This window comes from Thunnus maccoyii, chromosome 11 (genome assembly GCF_910596095.1).
Source record: "Thunnus maccoyii chromosome 11, fThuMac1.1, whole genome shotgun sequence".
NCBI lineage: Eukaryota > Metazoa > Chordata > Actinopteri > Scombriformes > Scombridae > Thunnus > Thunnus maccoyii.
Genome location: NC_056543.1, coordinates 5,728,006 through 5,750,056, shown reverse-complemented (window position 1 = coordinate 5,750,056; position 22,051 = coordinate 5,728,006). Strand labels below are relative to the sequence as shown.

Here is a 22,051-nt window from a genome sequence, read left to right as displayed (position 1 = left end):
TTTGGAAAGTAATAGAATCTTCATGTGGGAGTGTAACCACGAATGAGTTGCCAGCCTGCATTGTAAAAGACTCATGTGCTCTACCTGATAAATCAGTCATTCTTAACGGCTTTAATGATTATTTTGTTTCTTCAGATTCTTTATTTGAGTCTTTACTGTTTTAGATCCAAAACAGCCTACAGTTCACCCTCCATTAATTCTGTGGTTCAACCATTCTGTGGTTTACTCCTCTTGATGCGATAGAGGTCCATAGAGCCTTAAAGCAACTGGATAACAAATCCGCAGGGTCTGACAAGCTTGATCCTTACTTTCTCAAGTTAGCTGTGGACTTTTTTAGCAGAACCTCTGACTCATATTATTAATCTTACCCTGTATTTCTTTTGCTTTATCTCCTCTGTGAGGCACTTTGTGATGTCTCTGCTCTTGAAAGGTGCTATATAAATAGTCACTTACTTACTTCCTCCAACTGTGAGATTCCCAACATATAGATATCTGCATATATTCCTTCCTGCAATGTTACAACAATGTTTATGCTGCTGTCTTGGCCAGGTCACTGTTTAAAAAGAGATTTTAATCTCAATGAGACTTTTACCTGGTTAAATAAAGGACATAGTATATGAAAGTGTACTTCCAACATTGTGGCAGCAGTTTGGGGAAGATCCTTTCCTGCTTTAACATAACAATGTCTCCACTCCAGTGTATGAAGTCAGGTCCATATGGATTTCCCAGTTTGGTATGGAAGAAACAGACTGGCCCTGACCTCAACCTCACCCAACACCTTTGGGATGAACTATAACAAGCCGGGGCTCATCACCCAGCATCAGTGGTTGACTGATGATGGGACAGATGCACTGATGCTTTTGTGGCTGAATGGGAACAAATCTCTGCAGCCGGCTTCAAAAATATAGGCAAACCAATTAATACCCATCAGTTTGGAATCACATGTTCAACAATTACATTACATACATTTTTTTTATCCATGTATGTGTATTACAGTTTTGTTCTTTTTGGGCCAAAGATGAGGGATGAGAGACTTTAAGGACTAGATGAACAAAAAACCCTTTTTTAATAGTTAGTATAACTTTTTAATCGTTATAATGGACATGAACAGACAATGGTATTATGTACATATGTATGTATGCTTTATGCTCATGTTAGAATACTCTTATGTTCAGTGTTACAGATGTATGCAGGGTCTGATGATTTGCATAAAGATGCAGAATGCTCCTCATATACAGTAGTTAATTTACCCTTGATTTGATTAACAAAACACATAGGTGGAATGTTTGGGTGTCCACAAACTTCTGTCCATGTGGTGTATATATAAATAACTATAACGAGCAGATAGAATAATTTCTGACATATCGCCTGTCACTACACATAATTAAATGAATAAACATGAAAACCATCACACTCTGATTTGGTCATTTTGGTTTTGAACACTTTGTGCTTGAGTCTTTTGTTAATGCGCAACTCAGTGTTTCGAGTGTCCCACATCACATAGAGTTCAATCTTGTTATAAGATTACACTAGAGGACAATTATTCAAATCCCAAATTGAAAACAACAGCTCACAATTAGTGGTAACACTTGATATATTTACACTACTTCTTTCTCTGTCTCTCTGAGGGTGGGAATTTTGGGCTGATGTGTTAATGATTTAAACAGCTGTATGTAGCTTGCCAATGAGCGGAACAGCTTTCATCACATGTACGCAAATGCAAATCCATCTTATATACTAACAAAGACTCAAACTCAGTACAATGACAGAACTGATCAGTAACACACTTGCCTCTGCAGCATTTTCCATGCCCGTGTGTAAATCCATCACAACAAAACATTCCCTGTTTTCATTGTGAGCTCAGATGGCACATTAAGCTGTGCAAATTGATTAAGTATGGTAAAGCTGATAGAGAGAATTGCCAACTGATGCAGTCATCACTGCTCCACAAGCCAGTACTGTAATGAGCAAAACAGAGAGTATACAGTACCATTTAGCATTTTCAAAGTGTTTTGGGAAACTTTCCTGGGCGTATTCTTCCATATAGATCAGATTCACAGGCTTATGATTAGTCTGAGCCATGTTCAGGTTGAACATATCACTGCATTGAAAAACACATTTCAATTAGAGCACTGGGTTGATTCAGTAAACCTAACCCTAACCTGCTAACAGGACAGGTATTGAAATCAAGTAACATTAAACTTACAGAAATATTACGACAATAGTCATATAAGAGCAGCAGGTGAGCCAACTGTCAATCACAGCTGTCAATCAACGCCCACTCAACGGACATCAAAGCTATTAAAAGTCTTCAAATCTTATTAACGGAGCAATAATTTCCAAAATGACCACCAGCACACTTATCAGAGGGCCTGAATTTTGCAATTGAGACTATAATGACTCATTGAATTGTATTTCTGGATAGAAGCTTTTTGAATGGGAGTCAATCGGAGCATCTAGAGGATGTTGGTGGCATTGCACTTTAAGGGTATTTCCACATTGGCTTCAGCCTCAAGTCGTTGCCGCTTGGTTGACATAATGTTAGTGTCACATTACTTTTAAAGGGAACAGCCGAATTTTACTGTTTGTGATAACTTTCCAGAGTTGTAGACTCCAAAAAACTTAAAACTCACTGTGCAGTAAGCCTTCAGACTCACAAATCTATTAGTCAAACTGATCTTGCTTTGCATTTCATCGTCTCACTGGTACCTGAAGCAGCATGTCATTGCTAACCCAGACATTGTGTTTTTATTAACACTGGGCTGTTTTTGGTCAAAGTTTGCAAGTGGTAAAACCCAGTGGACACACTTCCACCTTCACTTAAATGTATCCACCATTAAAAAGTAGAGTAACTCAGCAAAGAGAGTAAAAAACATGTACAACAGAAATCAGAGCCACAGCAACTGGCAATTCTGTGTCATAATTTCCGCACTAAGCAAAAAAGTGACTAACAGCAGCCCACTGTGGTACACTGCCCAGGCATTCAGCCCATGCCAAAACAAACCACCCCCTGGATTCCAACACGCAACCGCCCAGCACTATATGAATTAAAACAAATAACCTCAGCCTCAGCACCATTAAACAGAGCAAATCATTATTTCGGTTTCCGCAAAGTGACGAATGAGTCATAAAGTGCATGTGAAGGATCAGGAATCCTCCTCACCTCCCTTTTTATCCAAACTAAATCACGCTTCCATTTCACTTATTATCTTCCCATGTTTCTGAATTATTACTGTGACCACGATTTATTTAATAGAACAATTTCTCTCAGGCTCTTTTTCCCTTTTTCAAACCTTTCTCTATAAACATATTGGACATGTGTGGATACAGGAATTTATTGCATCTATCGTCTGGGCTGTCTCTAGATAATCTGGACCAATAAGTTTAGTATGCTTGGTTTCACATAATAAGCCAGGGGGGATAAGGGTTTGTTTTTTTGTTGTTTTTTTTCCAGACAGTTGAGCAAAAGACCTGCACCACCTGCAAGACTGTCATCATTACACATAAAATACAGGTTATCCCACACAGCTGTTGATTGTCAGGACCAGATGCTTCAGCTAAGGGGCATCCAGCTTAATAATCAGTTTCAGCACAGACAGAGCAGAAATGTCTGCTCACTAATTGATCTGCTGTTGTTTGTGTCTTTACAAGATATCAGCCTGATATCTGTAGACTGCTGTCTGCTAGCATTAGTTACTCGGCAGCTAGGGAAAAACTGTACAAAGTAGAATGTAAAAACTGTCCAATCGACTCTCAGTGCTTTAGTTACAGAGATAATACTTCATCAACAAACACAAACTGAGAGCACAGATCAGTGTGCAGAGTCATTTTCAGTCTGTCCATCTCGTACATGTGACTGTGAAATACACTACGAGATAGCCAGAGACAGCTGGAGTCACCACAGACCCATAAATTGTAGCACGTGCGCATGTAGTGTAACTAATTACATCACAGCTTACAGGACTGTTGGGACTCAAAACAGATAATGTAGACATCTACCATCTATGTTTCCTTTTGACTAAAAACTGCTTTGTGCTTATTGAAATAACTAAATTTTCACAATTTAGACATTTTACACATCATGCAAAAACAAAAATTCAAATTAACATTCAATTAAGATCAATTAAAATTTGATATATCAACCAGTCCTAAAGGCAAATAAAGAAAATAAGCTCTTACGTAAATGAATACTCTTAATATGCACACATTTTGTTCAACAAGATAATTGCCAGAATCATCACACCTTTTGCCATACTTGCATCTTAATGAATACTTGCTGACATCTATATGTATGATAGAAAATACTGTGTATAAGCAATCAAATATGAGCTTGTGTATTCTAATTGCCTGTAAAATGACTGCACAGCTAATACAAAATGAAAGCAGACTGAATCTCTGCTCTGGTTGCAAACTTCCTCAACTGGAAAGCTGTTCTGTTCCCCCTGCCACTGAAAGCCTTTATATTTACTTCTTTTTAACAAACAGGAATGATTTCAGCCTTGTGTGCAACATTTTCTTATCCACTCTGTGACAGCGTAAAATTATCCGGAGCCATAGAGACGAGAGGGGCTCTCATTGCTTCCATCTCACTGAACAGGGTCCTTTGGCTCTACCATATGGTGCCTTTACCAAACCAGTGATTGTGTTTCCACAAGCTGATGATTCATATAGGGCCATGTTGATGCCAGCGTAAACATTGTTAGAGGAAAGACCGTTGCTGAGCTTTCTGCCACAAAATGAAACTGTTCAAAGACATCTTTGAAAGACCGTGTGGTTTTACAGAACAAGTTTGGAGAGAATTTGAAAACCAACGACCATTGGTTTCATTTGAATGGACTTTTTTGAAGATGAGTGAAATAATAATTGGGGGTTCAAACTGTGTTTTGATGTGAGGAAACCCAAGCAAAAGATCATTTAATGTGGCCTTATAACTGAAGTGATCCTCTTGGTGAATGATCATGTAGTTGTGGTTTGCTCGACTACTTTCCAACTGATGAACTTGGCAAGATTAAACTAAGAGCGTGGGAGCTCTGTTCCAGCCCTGGTAGCTTTCTACTGTATGCGGCCAAAAAAACAAGGGGTGGGGGAAGGAGTAAGGATTTTTTACTGCTGTAGCAGCACACATGCTGTCGTCCCATCGATGACTCATACCGCTGGCTCTGCATCTTTCCACAAGAGCCATAAAAGTCAGGGGCCTGTAATGACTTTCACATTGAGCAGCAGAGCTGTAAACGCACTCCCACTATCTGCAGCTCCTGAGTCACAGTAGAAACCACCAGACTCATCTCTTCCTTCTCCCACTGTCTCTTTTGGCCTAAACCGGACATCGTGTGCCATCACCCAACGTGCTTGTCCGCTATTGCCCATTCATGGTCGGACTAAATGCTAAGCATACAGTCCACAAATCCCCCTGGACTGGTAAATGTTGTACCCTGCCAAGTTAAACATCTAACATGAAAGGACAAGAAGAACTGAGGGAACAGAAGGACTGAGAGATACTTAACTCCTGGATTTCCCCCCTCCCCCCTTTTTGTCCCCTAAAATGTTTTGAATGTTCGCCTAGCACTAAATTTTGTGGTGACTGCAGGGTCAACAGGGTCCTCATGGTTCTCATAGACACACAGACAGATAGTCACAAAACAAGACTAGTTACAAGACTATAATTAATCTTGTGATTAAATAAGTTTGAAAGTCTGAAGTCAAATTTCAGTAAGTTGTGGAGAATGCTCAGAAACCTATTTGCCAATGAGAAACATCATATTATCCACTATTTTGCCGTGCCTTAGCCTGTTTTTTTTTCTTTTACAAAAATGTAATCGCCTTGTGTAAAATGCAAACAGCAATGCCCTATGTTGACACAACAAATAATTATACTGTAACACATCTAATTTAGGTTTGAATCCAAGCTGATTGTTATCTACAGCGTATTGCACAACACTGGTATTACTGTACACAATGTTACTGCAGAACATGGCTGACCTTCCACTTAAATATTGCAAGTTTCATGAGGATGTTTGTCCCTCGTGAGTGTCTTCTGTTGGTTCGGGGGAACAGGTTTTACTTACTTCACATCCTCTGAGGCTGGAGGTGATTGTAGGATGGGTGACAGTAGGCCTCTTCAGGCCTCTGGCAGATGTAGTTTCAGGTTTTATTTTACGGGTAAAAGGGTCGATGGGAAAGTTCCAAGTTACACAGTCCAAAACATCAAATCAAACAATTTACCCATTTGGGATAGTCTTGGTGTAGTGCAACATGTACACAACACTCTCCTGGCATCCCTGAGGTGATTCGCATCAGTGGTTAATTAAAAATCTGACTTGCTCGCACATGTGTTACATCAGTGTTGACCCTCGAGTCTCTAACAACACACATCCAACTCCAACAAAACTAAAAGACTTTTCCTAACACTGGATTCTCTTGATTTAATAAAGAAAGTAGCCCAGTTACAACAGACCTTTCTCACAGAAGACATTTTGACATGTCACAGTCAGCATAGGTGTGAATGATGATATTAATGATGACTGAATTCCATTTAGCTGCCTCAGTTTTAGGGTCCTGCTATCGTGGCTGGCCCCATTGTATTTGTGTCATATTTCAAGACATATGCATGTACATATATACAGATATACATATATACATTTAGATATATATTCACTTCATAGCCTTTTCAAGAGATTTTCTCTAGGAAACATCCTGCAGCTTTCTTAAAAAGATATTGTAACCATTCATTTTACAGGTCCTTTAAATTTATACCAAATTCCTGTCGAAAAATGTGTGGCAGATGTGCACATCCAAAAAACTTTAAAACAGGTGCTGGACCAAAGAAACAATGTACAGACCAAGTTCCTGCAAATGTTCTATATAATTTTCCATGGCAGGTATTTAGTGGTTAATTTCCAGGACATTTTACAGAAAGGGTGGTGCTTTTTGGTGCACATTAGAAGGAAAAACAGAAAGAAAATGTTTAATTGGTTAAGTTGAAAATATAGACTCATAACAATTCTTTAACTGACAAAAAATACTTTGTATTAGAAATGGCCTATTAGAGTCTTCCTTAAAACACTTTAATGAGTTTATTTCCTATATATTACCAAATGACATAACCCTTTCAAAGCAGCTACTTTTAGGATTTTTTTTTACATCCTGGAAATTAGTAGGAGAGTAAGGGATCTGTAAAATAAAGTGTACAGAAATTAATAGAATGTTTGACACATGCTGCACATTGAAAACTAAGTATTTTTTGTCCGTTAAATAATTGTTAAGACTCTAATTTATTAAGAATCTTTGCAAATTAACAACTACATATGGAACTACAATTCAACCAGCTAAACTTCTTTTTCCATTTTTCTTATAATTTGTACTAAATTGCACCACCTTTCTGTAAAATGTCCTAAAAATTACCCATAATATACCTGCAAATTATCCTGAAAAAATAAAGCGTTACCAAAGTTGCAATACAATGTGTTTTACTGTCATGCATTGGGTTGCTGCTGTGGCTGTTGTGCAAAGTGTCGACACAGTCAAATCTTGGAATTTGGTCAGATTTCCGGAGTTGTGTTGGATTATGTCAATCATATTACATAACGATGGAGCAGCATGCTAACACACATGACAAGACCAAGGCCAAAGCACAAAGGTCCCAGTTGCACATTGTGTTGATAAAAATGTGGAAGGACTGACCACTAAAATAAAATAACCCTTCTCACCAGCTAATATTAAGAGAACAATATGAAACACAACACATAAGAGTACAATAAGCTTTCCCTGGTGTCTGAAAATGAAACTGTTTACTATGCAGAACAGTATATTAGTGCTAACTGGTCGCAATCATGTCAATTACATCAGTTTACGATGTGCACTTTTTCAAATTGTATATGCTCCATGAAACACACCTATCTGCAGAATGTCAGAAATTATTTTAATAGTCTGTTATGAAGTCTCTTTCCACAAATGAGTTCTACATTCATTGTCCATTATTCTAGTCAAATTATCTGCATGTTAAAGTTCCCATTTAGGCTTCCAAACAATAAACACAGAACAGAACTCACTGATTATATGCTGTCTTCTTTGTACCAGCAAACAAAACCACAAATGCACATTTAACCCAAACATGTTTACCCCAAAGTCTGAAAACTATTAGCAATGAGGGTAAGAGATTGTATCTTATCCAGAGTGAATGACTGTGACTCCTCAAGGCCCTTGACCTCCAGTTAAGGTAACAGCATTGTCACAAGAGGAATTCAGCTGGATATCCAAACTGAGAGAATAAGACTAAAAACATATTGTGATAAGAAGAGTCTTTTCGGTCTGCATTCTTGAGATTCTCTGAGAGGTGACAAATGGTTTTAGTCTGATGCCCGTAAAGTATGTGTAGAGTTTGCTATGAAAATGGAGAAAACACTATGGCACGGTGTTAATGAGCAGACTTAGCAGAAGGTTACTGAAGGTTGAAAACCTTTTTTGTCATATTAGGGTGTTTGTGTAATCCAAATAACATAAATGACCCCATAAACATGTGTAGCTAAACACTAAAGCTGTTTTAAATTGTCTTGCAAGTAGTTTAGGATAATCAGGATAATTCTGATTTATTACAGCTAATAATAGTTGTACCCACCATTTCTATTGGTCATGATAAAACTGTAGTCACCTGCTGCAGAAGCTACAGAGGCTATGTGTGCACAAGGTTTAATTTTAGTACCATAGTTGTAAACATCCATCTTAGTTTAAAGACTGATCTCCTTGTTCAACTTGACCTATTGTATTGGCTGTAGTTGTGCACACTCACAGTTTTCCTGTGCAGTGAAGGGGTTATTACGAACATTTCAAGTGCATTCACTTTGTTTTATCTTCAAATGAAGTCATTTAGATAATATGGCTAATCTGCTAAGTGCAATGTGATAACAACCAACTGCAAGACCCAAGTCGAAATAAACTGGAATTATCCTTTAATGATGTTAACTATTTCCCAGACTTTGTAATGCTCAAAAACACTGCCTTATGTTCAGTAGTGTAGTGTTTAGAGGCTGAAGGAGAGTAGAGATACAGTAGAGATATTTATCTAATCAGGTTGTGTTGGAATCATGGCTAAAAATATCTTAAAATAAAGATATCTAAAAATATCTTTACAAAGAATATTATGGAGAATTTAGTTTACTCTCATTATTATCATACAATCAATAAAAAAATCTCACCAATGAGAATAATGACACCATGCACTTGTCTTTCAGGCTCTTAAAAAACATGTGGACACACCTGTTAAAACAGTATATCAATACTCATGGTTTTAGAATGAAATGTTCAACAATCAGTGTTCGGGGGTCCACATACTTTTTGTACATTGTGTATTTAAGGATTATATTAAGGACTTAAAGTCTCCCTCCATTAAAAAATGTGTTTTCTTCTGGTTCCTTCAGTTGGATGTTTGAGCTTCACTGTGCAGAATGACGTATTTGCAGAGTTTGGTTTTTTTGACATTCATCTGCTGAAGGATCTTCAATCTGAGTTTGAGGCATCTACCTACAAACATGATTTGTGACATCACAACTAGTTTAGATCCAATCATGGTCCAGTATGCAACTTACACAAGTGTGATGTGGAAAATTGAAACCTCCAGTGCACAAACACTGAGAATGGACTTTATAGTGATGTAGGAGACATCTTGTGTCCAGCAGTTAAACTTTTGAAATGAACAATATTTACATATTAACAGATTCTGGGTTTTTACATGAGGGAGAAGATGTTTTCAGGATTTTTAACAAGGTAATTGAACTTTTTTTGTGGAAAAAAAACATATCAGACACAGTTTATTATGTCTCAAAACATGACTGGAGGGGATCTTTAATCAATTACAACCATCTCTTGGGTGGGCGTGTAGACGCTTAACATGCAGGAAAATACTTTACTTCACCACCTTGTTTTGTCCAATATGGTGCTTTGGTCTCTTCAAATCCAGCTTTTTATTTGGGTCAATTCTATGTGTCTACCACAAACAGCCAAAAGATGTACGAGTGACTCCTAATAAGGGTAGTCAGATTTCATGTTTGATGTTTCTTGAGTACCTGCTGAGACAACTATCACATACTTAAGACAATTAGTGTGTTTGATACTATAAGAATAACAGATTAGGTTCTGTTTACTGGTACTGTGTTGTGTGTAGAAATCGTCACCATTATTTGGTCAAGAATGTAAAAAACAAATGTAAAAAAAAAGCAAATTAAATAAACTGTTTCAAGGCATCTTTTTGCCACCTTCTAATCTCCATTTACTTTTTTTCCACTTCATGCTGTTTCACTTTAATCGGACAGCAGTAAAACTTAGGTTCAACCTGCTCCTCAGTCTTGGTCTGACAGGAAAACATTCTTTCCGTCCTGAGTCAGCAGTGTGAAAAGGGACTACTCTGAAATGTCCTTTTTTTTCTTTTTTCAGATAAAGAATACTGGAGGGATTGCTGATAACAAGTCTGCTGTTGGTTCCGTTGTCCCAGTCTGTATATTACATAAACAGCAGAGCTGAGAGCCCTCTACATCATGATTTCATATGAAGGTACAGTGCAGCTATAATGCTTGTACCACAGCTACTGATTTTACAAATCTGACAGCAAAGACAAGCTATAGGTACCCTGTGTTAATTAGGCATTTTGTATTATTCAACCATGGAAACAATCATGCTAACAAAGAGGGACAGAAATCACAGAGAGCACAGAACAGCTTTCTTTTGAGCAGCTCCCTATGTCAGTTTGAGTTTTTGGTTTGACAATATTAAGGCCAGATTGCCAACCAGTATGAACTCACATGTCTGTAGACCCTCTGGAAGTGGTTTTGTTAACTTGTTTCCTAATAGCATCAGCCTGTAGTCCAGCTGTTTGTCTCTCTTGAATTTCCTAAAGCAAATGAAACAGCAAGCTTAGTGTATATGCACAGCGTATTCTATTTATTGATAGTGATTATGGAGATTCATTTTTGACATTGGGGACATTTAGCCCCCTTTTACACACGGCATTAACATGTGATCTGTATCTGGATATCTTGTCTGGATAAGGAAAAACGTGTCTGTATTATAGGAACTGCATACCAGACTCCAAGGTGGCGCCCATTCACTCACAAAATTGCTCTCCGGGTGCATTTCTGGAAAGGTGATATAAAACCAGCAGGTATAAAAACACAAACAGTAATCACTGACCTCGTTTGTAGTTCGAGGTGTCCTGTCAAAGGTGTTACAGATGTCTCTTCTAATGGTGGTCTACCGGGAAAATGCTTTTTAGGCTACAGGGGATTTTTTTTTTTTATTGCAATACCACACGCGAGTGGCCACTGGTGGAAACTGGCAGCAAGGTTGAGTGGCTCCAGCTCTCTTCATACATCCACAGGAAAAATGCATGTTAATGCAAGACATAAATGCAAGCAAACGCAATGTGATAGGAATGAGATCCAAGCCAGGTGTAATACAATCCTTACAGCTTGACACATTCTTGAGCAAGTTTATTTAATGTTTATTTGTACAGGGACAAGTATATAGCATGAACTTATGCCACATACCACAGCATTTATAGTTTAAGTTAGTTTGCAATGCCTGTCCCTAGAAGGGCTTTTAAAATACATCAAACTTAACAGTAAAATACAAGAAAATGCTGCACAAGACTCAAGAATAAATGTACATACATTAAAGCACAAAACACAACAACACATATGCACGCATTACAACAAAAATTTGAAACTCCACCTCTTCCTGCTAGCTTAAACTGCCTTTCAAAAGCTACAAGTAGTAGCAGTGGCAATTAAGTCTTCCCTCACAAAAAGTGATATAGAAATAAATGATACCCGTCCATGGCATTGATCCACTTAACCCCGGATGCACCATGTTTGTTGAAAAGTCTTCCAGCTTCTTCTTACTCTCACTCTATTACTCTCTTCTTCTGAAGTCCCTGACCTCGTTTGTTAAAGTGGGAGTCTACACACACAGTATGCCAGCTCAGCAGCCTCCCAGACCATATTGTTCAGGGTTTTTTTTTCTTTTTCAGATGAATTTATGCTGATATAACTCAAACAAAATGTCACCAAAGCACACTCTGTAAGCTGCAGTATTTCACAGCATTATCACACATGCTCTTTTCTTGTGCAGCTGTGCCTCTTTAACTTAGATATGGGAATTAAGGCTTGCAATTCAAAGACTTTGGGGCAAACTCTGTAGTGCTCCCCATATTTATTTCATTTACCACAATTCCCATGGCCAAGGACAATTTGGGAAGAGCCCAGCTGGAAAGATTTGAGCCACAATCTGGTGCACTGTTGACATTTCAGTCACTGTACATAGTATTATATTGGGCCTTGAAATTGTTTTTTAAAGACATTGCACTAAAAAGCTAACAGAACATTATAGTTTACATTTTATTCTAGTGATTTAATTCTCATCATCATTTGTGTGCCTGCATGTTGAGGAAACATTTCTCTTAGCATAGCCAATAAAAAGCTCTGATTTGAAGTGGCACACAGATTAAGCTAAAGGCACTAAAGTCAGTTTCCTGCATGGGAAGTTGCACCTCATGGTGGACCCTGCAGTTAGTAAGCAAGGAAATGCAGAAAAGGCTTTATAACCCCAGGCTTTAAAAACTGGCAGAACCACAGTTTCATCGTTCCTAATAAACCCTGAGAGGTAGAGACAGAGTAGAAATGTGACAACCTACAGAAGCACTGAACGGGGAGGAGTGAATATCAACTGTCTTACATTAAAGATAACCAGCGGATTGGCAACTATCCAAACAGTGTGTTGGTGGTGTGACGTTACCTAATGTCACATTTCCTGCATCTTCACTGGTTGACTCCTACCTTCAAATATTCAGAGAATTCAGAGAAAGTAAAAAATAATAACATGGGACATGGAGTCTGTGGCCTGATTTAAACCACAATGAGATGTTTTGAATGATTCTTTGGGAACCCAAGCTCATACAGTCTATGATGGTGAGTTAAAGTAACTTACAGTGCATGGACATATGATTTGACTGGGAAAAGCACAGTAATGCTCTGACCTTTATAGCTCCTCTAAGGATGTTGCTGGCATTCTTCTATATTTTCTTATTGTCAACAAATCCCATGAAGACCAAAACAAACAAGATCAAAATTAGAACAAGATTTAGTTTATTGTCATTTTCTTGCGTACTTGCATGTAAAAAAAAAACAGCCTACAGCAGTGCAACAGAAAGGATAAAGATATATATTTAAAGATTCCTTGAAAAATTATAAAAACGTGTAAATCCCAAAGAGAAAAATAAAAAACCAAAAAATAACAAACAGTTAGCAGCACAGTGCATTAAAGGGCATTTGGAGAGAAAGTGCATGACTCAGTTCAATAACAGTTAACAGCTGATGCATGTCAAGGAGTGACCAGCACTGATAAGGGGGTGTGGGGGGGCATGTTCGTGGGGGGTCACAGTCTGTTAATGATCCTGACTGCTTGTGGGAAAAAGCTATTTAGCATTCTGCTGGATTTGATACAGATGCCTCTGTACCTCCTCCCAGACGGCCGGAGGGAAAACAGACTATGAGAAGGGCAGTGGGGCTCCTTGATGATGCTGGAGGCTCTGTGAACATAGCAATAATGGTAAATTTCCAGCAGGAAGGGGAGTGGGGCACCAATGATCTTGCTAGCTATCTTCAATATCCTGTTCAGATGATGTTCGAATGCTTTACAGTCACTGAACCAGGAAGTGAGGCTGTGGGTTAGAATGCTTTCAGTGGTGCCCCTGTAGAAAGAAATGAGGGCTAGAATGGGGAGACTTGCATTTTTAAGTCTCTCTGTTGTGCTTTTTTATCGATGGCCAAAGTGTTATTGGTTGAGGTCAGGTCATCTGTTAGGTGCACTCCTAGGAACTTGATGTAACTGACCCTCTCCATAGTGGCAACATCAATGGTCAGTGGCATATGATGTTGTCTGCTGTCCCTCCTGAAGTCAATCACCATCTCCTTTGTTTTGTTGACATTGAGGGAGAGATTGTGGGATCCGCACCAGGCCGTTAGCTGCTAAACCTCCATCCTGTTGTACCATGTTGCACCGCCATGTTTCTACAGTAGCCCAGAATGGACAAACCAGACACTGGCTCTAGAGAGGGCATTTCATGTTTTTCGTGAGTTTCGTAGCTGTCGTACGTTCTCCTAAACGCGAGGGGGAGGGGAATTCAGTTGGTTGCAATCTGCAACCTCACCGCTAGATGCCACTAGGTCCTTTAAAAAAAATGCCTATAATGATTAGTCATTTGTCAAAATAGTTGCTGATTAATTTTCTGTCCATTGACTAATCATTTAAGTGACTAATTGCTGGAGCTCTGAGCCAAATAAAAATAAATAAATGGACAAATAAAAAATTTGACCTTATGATGGTTAACTCATCTTGATGAATGATCTGCTGCTGAAAATTAGCAAGCTGGTTTACAGTGGCTCATTTACAGATAAGTTGATTAATGTGTATTGTCCTAATTTTTTTGTGTGCTAAATTTCATGTTCATTTATTTATTCAGTCCATCCACTAACTGTTGAGACATCTCATGCAAAATCACAATGCCAACCTCATGGTGGTGCAAGAGGAAAAGTTAGGGGTTCACAAGCACCCTCTGGGAAACATGAGTGCACAAAGTTTCATCAGAATTAATCCAGTAGAAATATTTCCATCTGGACCAAAGTGTTGGACCAACCAGCCAATATTACCATCCATTCAACCATGTTGCTAATGTGGCCAAAAAACCAGCTGGACACTGCAGGGCTTATCAAATATTACAACAATATAGTGCATTTATGGGTCATTCCTGTTTGGTTTTAGTCTGTCTTTGTTGACAATTAAAAAGTACAGAATATTTCCATTTATTCTTCAAAGGTAAAGTGTTTTTTCAAATCCTTCTGATATTCTAACAAGAACAAACATATTGTATGAGAAATAAAATAAAGGTGTCTTTGATTTAAGAAATCATGGCTAGTAACAAAAGACAGACTAATGGTTAAATAGACAGCTGGTGAAAAGTCATTTCCTCTGGCTGAGGCTTGTATACTGCGAGAGCTCATCTCTGCCATGTGACCTTAACCATGTCATTCTCTTTTTGGTGTTAAGAGATGATTTTTCAAATTAATGCAGACTTTAAAGTTGAATATATTGGCAGGTGTGTCTCTGGGGGGGTGGGGGAGTCTTATAGACTCACTCAGCTTTGGCTGGCAGCAGGACCATTTAAGCCAAGTCAAATCCTGCTGGATATCTCAACTTTTAATGACTGATTAGGAAATCTCCTGGATGACTACTATGAGGGCCCATGGCTATTATCTGGGAATTCTTACTGAGGTCATACATGGCTTGGAAAACAGCTGCAATGAAAAACTGCATCTAATTCTCTGTTCATGAGAATTAATTTTCAAGTTGTGTTGGTTCTCACGAGCTTACGCATGACTTGGTGATGCTGTGTGGATTTAGGAAGTGCTCAAGTGCTTTTTTTTATCTGTATCAGTAGATTGCTCAATTAGAGTAAACAGAAGTGATTTGTGAATCCACTAGGCTTCAGAAGATGTCTGAATGTAGCATGTAATTAGACATATTCTAGTGCAAAGCTGCCACAAATTCATATATTTCCAGTTTGTTTAGATAATTCGAAACATATATCTGCATTAATCTCCGGAAATTCCATAACCTCAGTGGTATAATACTGGAAAATTCACTTTTACTGCAGCTCTATACAATTTCCAGTCTTTATCTTTGTGTTTCATCCTCTTTGCAGCACATATTTGTCAACTTGGCACTCATGCAGCAACGCCTCTGCAATGTTTCCTACGCTCTCCTTTCTTCAGTCTTCCTCCCACCGCTGCTTCTCTTGCTTTTTCTCCTACTGGCCCCTCGCACCATTCCTCTCTTCCCTCTCCCTCTCTGATCCCCCTCTTTTTCTCATCACCGTCCTCTGTTCCGTCTCCCACATCCTCTTGGAGTCTTCTCTCGGTCTCATGGTCATGACTCATCGTCCCACATGGAAACATTTTCACTGTGGATGTGAGGGAGTTTTTACTGCTGTTAATGAAAATTTAAACAACACCCCCCAAGTCGGAGCAAAACACGTTAGAAAAGGAAATCTGCTTCTTCTCTTCTTATCCAAATATTGCTATATTTTGATGAGAGCGTTGAAAACTTATCTATAGTGCATTTTAGTGTCTGGTAATAGCAAACAGTATGTTTCATATCATTCTCTTTGAGGTCACACAATCTGTCAGTGAAGACTGCCCCCTACTGGTTCATCTCCTTCCTTATGTAACCTCTTCATCTATCCAAGGCATTCCCTGTTGGGTTAAACGTCTTCAGCTATCATGCATGAGAGTGCTGAACAGATTACATCCACCTGATTTAGACACTGCCAGAACTGCTGAGCTATGTTATCCAAATATGTAAAAGCATTTCCAGACTCAAACTGCACAAATGACATTTAAAAAAAAAAAGTATCATTGACGTTCCAGAAAAACAGAGTATGGATATGCAATGTATACTCCATTTGTGGTCTGTACTGTACAAAGGATACTGCAAATGTTTAAGGACATTAAATCCTAACCTTATGTAAAGGTTAAGGCTGGCATTTTTCTATATTTTTCTTATTGTCATCAAATCTCATGTGCAGAGTCAAACCAACAACGAATTGATCTACTAGCAAGTATAGTGTTAGTATATTAAAGCCTGATATACTGTATTCCTCTGTTCCGTAGACCTCTGTTGTTGTTCAAAAACTATTAAAAACATGAAAAATGAGCCACACTGCTGCACTGTGTGACATGTTGCTTCATCATGAAAAGTTTGGTCATGTTAGTTTATTTAGAAACGGCTCCAAACTAATAACAGTGATCATGTCTTCACTCTCCAAAGAGTGGTTCTGTGTACAGCAGACGCTCATGCATGGGAACGTGGTTCTGTTTAAAGTGCTTTGCTACCTTGTTATGCTGCATATTACAACCTCTTGACTTTGTACTACATTGTATATTGCAAAGACCTACAAAGTGAAGGGGTTGTGAAATGCAGTACAACAAGCTAGGGAAGCTCTTTTAACAGTGGTGTCTGCCTTACTTACAGAGCTACTTTCCGGAGACAGAAAATGTAATCACAGTTATAACTCTTTGGAGCCGTTTTTAAACAAAGTATCATGACCAAAACTCTTCATGTCACCCAGTGCAATGGTATGGTTTCTTTAAGCAGAACTGTGTTTGTATACCAACTCATTCCTCTATAACATCACGTAAGTGGCATGTGCTATGATGCGAGGCAGAGGTCACCTTTGACCCCTGGAAAAAGTGACCTCACCAACAAGAGCCCTTGGCTCTTTGTGAACATCTGTGCAAATGACACTAAGACATTGACTCAGTTAAGCTCTCATGAGTTTTCTTTTTTTAATTAAAATATACCCCAAAAAAACTCACTTCCTGTCCAATAGTCCTTCTTTTTTCTTTTAAGTTTATTCTGCATATATGTTAATTATTTCGAGAAAATCTGTTATCTGTCTAGAGACTATAACAGACACAAAATAAGAGGATTGTACAAATAATCAAAAACAGTGATCTCAGCCACTTCAAAGCAAGCAGTTTGGACTGGGAACATGTGAATGACAAAGACTTATACAACATGGTGGCCATTTGTATGGAGCTATGAGAACCTCAACAAAGGCAAGACTGACTTAAGTGCTGACAACTATTTTTGTAACAATGCTGTAATTTAATACAGAACACTTGTGTTGAACAGCCAAACTATTCTTGGCATTATATGGTACAAACAGCAGTAAATAAGTGACCAGTGAAACTGAAAAAAAAAAACAGCCTTTTGGACCACAGAAGTATTGTTGATACAGCTCAGTGTTAGCATTTTTATAGTTGAACTCTAAACGAAGTCATGGCCTTTAACCTTTAAAAAAGCAACCAGTCACTGCTGTTTGTCTCTGTGGGGCACTTTACTTTCAGGCTAAATTATACAGGCCATAAATGCATGGGTCCAACAGAAACGATCACTGTAAAAAAAAAGTTTGAATCCTTACTCTCCTTCCTCATTAAACCAACATGTTCAAACCTTGCTGCTGGACCCACAGCAGTAAAAATGCAAAGAGACTATTCTGGAAATATAGTTTGACCTTTTGTCCTCACTTCAAAGCATTCTTCCAGCTGGTTCACAACATTGCCTTGACAGATTTTATGTCTCGTATGAACCTGTAAAACTGTGTTGGTTATCCAAACGCATCAAGTTACTCAGTATTCATGATATAACAGGGTTTTAAAGAGCATCAAACCTGCAATATAGAGACTGATTTAGTATCCACATGCAAGATACAAACTCAGCTTTTTCAGATTAGCTCATTTCCCTTTTTGATTGCTTCAAAGACATCCATTAAGACATGTTTAAATGTGTTTTAGATATCAAGTTATGGATGACAGATTTTCTACAGCAAAACCAGGACAAAACTAAAGTCTTGGTTACTGATACTGAAGCTCAGAGAGACAAACTCAATACGAAACTGCAAGCACTGGCATTAAACCCCTGTCAACAAGTAGAAAACCCAGTTATCTTTGATTCAGATCTTAGTTTTGAACCTCACAATAGAAACATAACTAAGAATGCATTTTATTATCTCAAGAACATTGCCAGTGTGCACCCCTTTCTCTCTTAAGCCAACACAGAGACACTAATGCACGCCTTTATTACCTGCAGGATTGACTATTGTAATGCTCTCCCTAAAAAGAATATAGCTCAATTACAATTACTTCAAACATAGCTGCACATGTGTTGACTGGGACCAGAGAGAAAACACACATTACACCAATTTTGAAGTCTCTGCACCGGCTACCTGTTTGCTTCAGAATTGATTTTAAGATCCTTTTATTGGTTTATAAAGCTCTTAATGGACTTGGTCCTACCTGTTTATCAGATCTGCTTTTAGCCTATAAAGCCTCTAGTACCCTACTGGCCTAGTGAGGCATCCTTTTATTATGATGGTCCCGTCTCTGGAACAGCTTCCTGAAGACCTGAGGGCAGCAGAGAGTGATGATATTTTTAAAAGCAAACTCAAGACCTACCTTTTCAGTCTGGCGTTTAATTGAACTTTACTTATTTATTTGTCTATTTATTTATGTATTTTAGTCTGTTTTACTTCTTGGTATATCATTTTATTTTATTTTTTTATTTTCTGGAATGTTTTCCTTTTAATACCCTACCTTTTATTTCTGGTTTTACTCACTTAAATACATCTCTCTTTTAGTATTTTATTATTTTATCTTGTGTTCTTAACCTTTCATTTACTTTTCATCATCTGTTTGGAGTTTTTTGGGGGTTTTTTTCAAATCATGCCTCTGGTGTTTCTCATTGTAATTTGATGAGATTTCTGATATTGATATTATTGTTGATATTATTCATTTGTGTATTTCTACATCTCAATGTTTATGAGGTGGGTGGTACTAAACTCATTGTAAAGCATGATTGGTCACAGGAGTATAATGGGTTTGGCTCTATTAAATTTGCACTGCTAATAGTGTATGAAGCTGAGCTGACGACAGCAAAAGTAATTAGTTACTTACATGCTACTTTTGTTACTTAAACAACTCCAAATCTACACCCATACGTCACATATTCTGTATTAAACGTGTAAAAATAGGAAATTAGACATTATGATTGTCAGCTCACAAACAGTTTGGAGATATTTACTGACCTGCTACAGCTAGCTTAGCTTCAGAAGTCCTTTCCTTGAAGTGAAGTTACGGGGTTCATACACCCCCCCCCAAATCTGAAGACGGTCCAGATGACTCCTGTTTGTAGGTTTAAAACGTCACAACATGTAAATAAACTCACAATATGTAAATATGACAACTTTACAGTTACCAGGAGTCAGCATTTCTCCTGTTTTGGTTGAGGCTAACCACTTAGCCCTGCAGCCCCTGCACCAGGCTAACATGTACCAAACCAGTCTGTCAAATAAACCCCCCATCAAAGAACTGAAGTGTTACTGGGATAGTTAACTGTTTTGCAATCACTGAATTCTAAATTGTAATCCCTTATATTACTCCTTACTGAAAAAGTAGCCTCATCAAGTCAGTAATTTGTTGCTACTTGTAATGTAGAAATACAGAAATAAATAAATTTAGATCTGTAGAAATGAATTTAACATTCATCTATCAACATAGTTATTTATTATTTATGTTTTAATTTGATAAATTAATCGATGCATTATGTATTAGGTATTCATTTCATTTTATGTCGCCTATTTATTTATTCTCGTGTTTACTAATATATATATTTAGTCATTTATGTACTTACGTCAGTATCTTTCACTTAGTGATGAATGAGTCAAAATTCTTCACCTATAATTAGAGTCCTGCTCATCAGTTCGACAGGAGTAGCCAGAGAGTGTACCGCCAAACTTTTGGTGGATAAATGCCAGGTTATATCCTCAGAGACACAACTGCTAATATAATAACGTTGGCCCGTACGGGGATCGAACCCGCGACCTTGGCGTTATTAGCACCACGCTCTAACCAACTGAGCTAACCGGCCATATATACGAGAGATACCGTACATTTTAACATCCCTGCCGCCGCAGCCGCCAACTACAAGGACAATTACAACTACCATTTTGGAGAAGGCCAGTGGACGCAAATTAGACCACAGACCCCCCTTTGATAAGATTTTGCCCCAGGATCCGTCTGATAAGGTTTTTCCTTTTAGATGTTTTTTTTACAGAAAGTGTATGAAACCCATGACCAAGACAGCCATACATTATGTCATATGTTACTTATGGATGGAATTATACATAAAAAAAAATACAATATAAAAATAAATAAATAAATAAAATGATACCCCTTTTAGCTGGGAACTCCCTGGAACCCCCTCAAGAACCCTGAGGGGGGGCTGAACCCGACTTTGAGAACCACTGTAGTACAGTAGTCTATAACGGACCGAATCTAGAGGTGCATATTTCAAAACTAAATTTAAATTAGCACATTTGGCACACAGTAAGTCAAAACAGTTTTACTCTTGAATTTTACAACAGACACACATCGAGGTTGTCCACATCAAAAACATTTATTTATTTTTGCACTCTGCGACCTGCAACTTCAGCATAGCATTTCATCAGTCCAAAATTTGTGTGGGTGCATCATGTGTCACCCAGAACAGATTTAGTACTGTTGTGACAGACTGCTCAAGGTCAGCAGGAGCGATCAGGGTCAGTTACCGTCTCACACTCGCACTGCTGACTGACTCTGGCACCTTGCACTGTCATGAGGCCAAAGCTGGTCTCACACATGCCTGGACATGGGTTACAGTCAGCACGTGTTTGTATATGTACATAAAAACACGTTATAATATTTCTATATATAGATAAGAACACAGTAAACCAGTAAGGTGCAAAATATATGTGAAGATATTTGTGGGGATGAACACAAAGCTACAGTTCCTCAGGTTGTTTACTTGGATGGACTCTACCAGGCAACAAGGAAATGTAAATAGTTTAATGTAAGTGCCTGACAAGCCATGTTTACAGTGGTCTCCAATGTGCAATTTTCACAACAAAGCAAACCATGTCATGAAATAAATGAGTTCCTCACCACTACAAACACAAAAGGAACGGCCTTAATGTATGTGATTTCACACTAAATCACATCAAACGTCTGCCACTTTCTTTTAATGTCAAGCAATCAATACATCAAAAAAACTATAAAGTAAATAAGCGTTTCGATTTCTTTTCCAAAACAGGATGCAGATTGGGGTACAAAAAAAAAAGAAAAAAAGAAGAAATCACCACCAGATTTATTTTGTAGCACTGATGAACAGATGGCAGCCAGATCATATGGCCTTACAGAATGACAAATCTATCGCTTTTCCTTGATGTTAATTCAAACTTAATTACACATTCTGAGATCATGAATTTGAGGGGTAAGATTTAAGGACACTTGGAAATTTGTACTTATTCTTGAAGAAGTGATGAAACCAGTTTAGAATCCTGCTCTTGCTGCCATTTAGCAATCTAAAATCTTTGCACCGTTAGTTAAGTTGCATTGGACATTACAGTAATGAA

General features: G+C 38.1%; 1 long non-coding RNA gene and 1 other non-coding gene across 2 annotated transcripts; both read right to left on the bottom strand.

Moving 5' to 3' along the window:
• Positions 1 to 17,127: 17,127 nt before the first annotated feature.
• LOC121907206 lies at positions 17,128 to 20,598 on the bottom strand. The gene is made up of 3 exons (XR_006098813.1): positions 20,293 to 20,598; positions 19,688 to 19,784; positions 17,128 to 19,007 (listed from the first exon to the last, which is right to left on the bottom strand). It is a non-coding gene; the product is annotated as an uncharacterized LOC121907206 (long non-coding RNA).
• On the bottom strand, positions 20,456 to 20,529 carry trnai-aau. The gene has a single exon. It is a non-coding gene; the product is annotated as a tRNA-Ile (tRNA).
• Positions 20,599 to 22,051: the final 1,453 nt, after the last annotated feature.